At 39.7% G+C, this 5,089-nt stretch overlaps 1 pseudogene across 1 annotated transcript; it reads left to right on the top strand.

Moving 5' to 3' along the window:
- The first annotated feature begins 1,710 nt into the window (after positions 1-1,710).
- LOC116536121 lies at positions 1,711-4,310 on the top strand (annotated as a pseudogene). The gene has a single exon (XR_004262488.1). The product of XR_004262488.1 is annotated as a poly(A) polymerase alpha pseudogene (transcript).
- The last annotated feature ends 779 nt before the right edge of the window (positions 4,311-5,089 follow it).

The following is a 5,089-nucleotide window of genomic DNA, read 5'->3' as shown; positions in this document are numbered from 1 at the left end:
GGTTTTGAGCTCTGTTCTCTTTTACATGCCCTGCTATATGTGGGGGCATAAATATGCTTAAAACAAGAGAGAAAGTTAAAATACTGCAGATTCGGCTGGGCGTGGTGGCTCATGCCTGTAATCCAAGCACTTTACAGGCAAAGGCGGGCGGATCACCTGAGGTCAGGAGTTCAAGACCAGCCTGACCAACATGGTGAAACCCCATCTTCAAAAAAAAAAAAAAATACTGCAGATTCATACAGCCCTGGTCCATGCAGGAAAAATTATGTAGGCTCTTCCTTCGCTCTTCCACAGTTTTGCCACAAATAGTCAATAAGTAGATATCCAGTAGCAGCCAACCATATAGGGTATTGCAACTTCATAGATAACACCTTAGGAGTCAAAATTGTTTTTTATTGCCCATCTATGTTTGGTGCTCCACTGCATTTGGTAATGAGAGTTAAATTTAAGAAATTGCATTGTTGCATACAGGTCAAACATTTCTTTAGAGTAAGTGACTAAAAGGCAATGAGAATATATAGCCTGATTGCTTTATATGTAGTAGGGCAAAGACAGCTCTTGATTAAAAGATTATTGTGCTTTTATTTTTTGTCATGGCCATAGTCCTTAAGACCTTTATCATAGTGCTAGATTTTGCAATGAAGTTCTTATACAAATATTTATGTTAGTTATTGGTTATGTGTGGATACATTGAGGCTATTTTGGGGGCAAGTCCTATTAATTTTTTGTTATGCCGAATGTTTAATCTTGGAATTTACTGTGAAAGTACAAAGGCCAAAGTTATTAGCACAAACTGAAAGGCAGAGAGTATGGATGAGTCTTTTTTTTACAAGTTTTATTTATAAAAACCAGCTTTGGTATCATGCAGCATAATAAATTGCTTCTAAGCAAGGCTTCCACCGTCTATCTTATTTATCTTTAGCAAAGCAGTGTCATAAGTCATATGCAGATTTAACAAAACCATGAAAAATTATTTAGTGCATGTTGTGTTAACAAAATGTGTGAAAATAATAATAGAGTGTCACAGAGAACATCACCAAGTACATTTTGTTTTGATTTTCAAATTTTGACATCTTGCTGACTTCTAGCTGCTTTTAGTTTTTACACCTCTTTCGAAAAGTCGCTTATTACATAGACTTCAAATAGAAGGAAAAATAAGATTTTTTGTTTCTTAGGAATGAAAGTGGGCTATATACCACGTATGCTTGTGTTTAATAAAGTATTTTTTGTTGGAAGTGGAACAGAAGGACAAAAAAAGTATGAATTAAATTTATTTAGTGATGTCATTTATTCTGTAGTACAACTGCTACATTTTACTAAACTCAACAGTTCTACATCTGGAAGGGCCAAGTCGACTGCCCAACCCACTCCTTGAAAAGTTCAAGGGCTATACAAATTGGGAAATACTCAACTGCACCGAATGTTCATAAATTTGCAAGATGTCAGTTTCATGCTGTAATTCCCTCTTAGGAAAACGTAATACACATTACCATATTGGAGGTTCTGAAAAGCCCTGCAGTGCAAACATCAATTAAAGCTTTTCGTGAAAGCGGAGGGAGCAGTGCGGGAGATGGGTTGGACCCAGGGCTGAGGCAGGCCCCTCCTCCCCCGCTCCCTCCCGCCTCACTGGATCAAGCTCAGGGCGGCAGCGGTGGCGGTGGCGGGGTTGGGAGGCGGGGGTGGGTGAGGTAGGGGGTGGGGGGCGGGGGTGCCGGCGCAGAGACGATGCTGTTTCCAGTTACAACACAGAGATCACAACACACACAACCGCCACAGAAGCACTATGGCATCACTTCTATCAGCTTAGCAGCCCCCAAGGAGACTGACTGCATACTTACACAGAAACTCATTGAGACACTGAAACCCTTCGGGGTTTTTGAAGAGGAAGAGGAACTGCAGCGCAGGATTTTAATTTGGGGAAAACTAAATAACCTGGTAAAAGAGTGGATATGAGAAATCAGTGAAAGCAAGAATCTTCCACAATCTGTAATTGAAAATGTAGGAGGAAAAATTTTCACATTTGGATCTTACAGTTTAGGCGTACATACAAAAGGTGCTGATATTGATGCGTTGTGTGTTGCACCAAGACATGTTGATCGAAGTGACTTTTTCACCTCATTCAATGATAAGTTGAAATTACAGGAAGAAGTAAAAGATTTAAGAGCTGTTGAAGAGGCATTCTTACCAGTTATTAAACTCTGTTTTGTTGGGATAGAGATTGATATTTTGTTTGCAAGATTAGCACTGCGGACAATTCCAGAAGATTTGGACCTACGAGATGACAGTCTGCTTAAAAATTTAGATGTAAGATGTATAAGAAGCCTTAACGGTTGCAGGGTAACCCATGAAATTTTACATCTAGTACCAAACATTGACAACTTCAGGTTAACTCTGAGAGCTATCAAGCTATGGACCAAATGCCACAACATCTATTCCAATATATTAGGTTTCCTCGGTGGTGTTTCCTGGACTATGCTAGTAGCAAGAACTTGCCAGCTTTATCCAAATGCAATAGCATCAACACTTGTACATAAATTTTTCTTGGTATTTTCTAAATGGGAATGGCCAAATCCCATGCTATTGAAACAGCCTGAAGAATGCAATCTTAATTTGCCTGTATGAGACCCAAGGGTAAACCCCAGTGATAGGTACCATCTTATGCCTATAATTACACCAGCATACCCGCAACAGAACTCCACGTAGAATGTGTTCGTTTCAACACGGATGGTCATGGTTGAAGAGTTTAAGCAAGGTCTTGCTATCACAGATGGAATTTTGCTGAGTAAGGCAGAGTGGTCCAAACTTTTTGAAGCTCCAAACTTCTTTCAAAAGTACAAGCATTATATTGTGCTTCTAGCAAGTGCACCAATAGAAAAACAACGCCTAGAATGGGTGGGCTTGGTGGAATCAAAAATCCGAATCCTAGTTGGAAGCTTGGAGAAGAATGAATTTATTACCCTGGCTCATGTGAATCCCCAGTCATTTCCAGGACCCAAAGAAAATCCTGATAAGGAAGAATTTCGCACAATGTTGGTGATTGCGTTAGTGTTTAAAAAAACAGAAAACTCTGAAAACCTCAGTGTTGATCTCACCTATGATATTCAGTCTTTCACAGAAACAGTTTATAGGCAAGCAATAAACAGTAAGATGTTTGAGGTGGATATGAAAATTGCTGCAATGCATGTAAAAAGCAAGCAACTCCATCAACTACTACCTGATCATGTGCTTCAGAAAAAGAAAAAGCATTCAACAGAAGGTGTCACATTGACAGCTCTCAATGACAGCAGCCTCGACTTGTCTATGGACAGTGATAACAGCATGTCTGTGCCTTCACCTACTCGGTGCTACGAAGACCAGTCCATTGAACAGTTCTGGCAGCTCTCAGGGCAGGAACAGTCCTGCTCCAGCTGTAACAGCAGCATCTGTGACCAACATACAGGCTACTGAAGTTTCTGTGCCACAAGTAAATTCCGGTGAAAGCTCAGGGGGTACATCGAGTGAAAGCATCCCTCAAACTGCCACACAACCAGCCATTTCTCCACCACCAAAGCCTACGGTCTCCAGAGTTGCTTCTTCAACACGTCTGGTAAACCCACCACCTAGATCTTCAGGAAATGCAGCAACTTCAGGAAATGCAGCAACAAAAATACCTACTCCTATAGTAGGAGTCAAGAGGACATCCTCGCCTCATAAAGAAGAGAGTCCCAAGAACACCAAAACCGAAGAGGATGAAACAAGCGAAGATGCTAACTGTCTTGCTTCGAGTGGACATGCTAAAACAGAAGCAAAGGAACAACTTGATACAGAGACAAGTACAACTCAATCAGAAACCATTCAGACAGCAGCTTCTGTGCTGGCCTCTCAGAAAACATCCAGTACAGACCTTTCTGATATCCCTGCTCTCCCTGCAAATCCTATTCCTCTTATCAAGAATTCAGTAAAACTGAGATTGAATCGGTAAAAACAACCTCAGGGGTCCGTAAACAATATCTGCCAACTCAACCTGTTCTCTTCAAATGCTAAAAAAAGGAGAATGGAGGGTACAAGACAAGACATGACTGAAATGGATTTGGGGTTTTTTGGTGACCTCCCTTACTGGGCTAATCAGCACTTGATCGGAAGTCCAGGTTAGTATGTGAAGCCAGGAGTGCTATTATTACTATGTTAGCAACAGTTGCATTAACTATTTCAAAAATTACTGCCTTTAAAAAAACTTCAAGCTATATTTGTATCCATAATTGACATCTGGATTGGGTTTATGTTTGATGCATTGTTTGGAAAATTTGCAATACAAACTGGCATAAAAATTACTTATTCTGGAAAAAAAAAAGCTTTTGATCAAAATGTTTCAGGAGTACATGTGCAGCTTTGTTATACAGGTAAACTTGTGTCATGGGGGATTGTTATACAGATAATTTTGTCACCCAGGTGTTAACTCTAGAACCAAATAGTTATTCATCCTGATCCTCTCTCTCCTTCTACCCTACACCTTCTGATAGACCCCAGTGTGTGTCATTCCCCTCTATGTGTTCATGTTATCTCAGTTTATCTCCCACTTATAAGTGAGAACCTGCAGTATTTAGTTTTCTGTTCCTGGGTTAGTTTTCTAAGGATAATGGCCTCCACCTCCAACCATGGTGCTGCAAAGGACATAATTTTGTTCTTTCTATAGCTGCATAGTATTCCAGGGTACATATGTACCACATTTTATTTATTCAGTTTACCATTGATGAGCATTTAGCTTGATTCTATGTCTATGATGTTGTGAATAGTGCTACAATGAACATATGTGTGCATATGCCTTTAGGATAGAATGATACATTTTCCTTTAAGTATATACTCAGTAATGGGATTGCTGGGATGAATGTATTTCTGTTTTTAGGTCTTTGAGGAATTGCCACACTGTCTTCCATAATGGTTTAATTAATTTTCACTTCCACCAATAGTGTGTATACATTCCTCTTCCTCTGCAACCTTACCAGCATCTGTTATTTTCTGACTTTTTAATTATAGCAAATGTAACTGGTGTGAGATGGTATCTCATTGTGGTTTTTATTTCTTTTTATCTTATAACCAGTGATGTTATTTT

Source organism: Sapajus apella, unplaced genomic scaffold (genome assembly GCF_009761245.1).
Source record: "Sapajus apella isolate SASKATOON/1434 unplaced genomic scaffold, GSC_monkey_1.0 scaffold98, whole genome shotgun sequence".
Taxonomy (NCBI): domain Eukaryota; kingdom Metazoa; phylum Chordata; class Mammalia; order Primates; family Cebidae; genus Sapajus; species Sapajus apella.
Note: the sequence above shows the minus strand (reverse complement) of the source record. Positions and strands in the feature narration are given on the sequence as shown.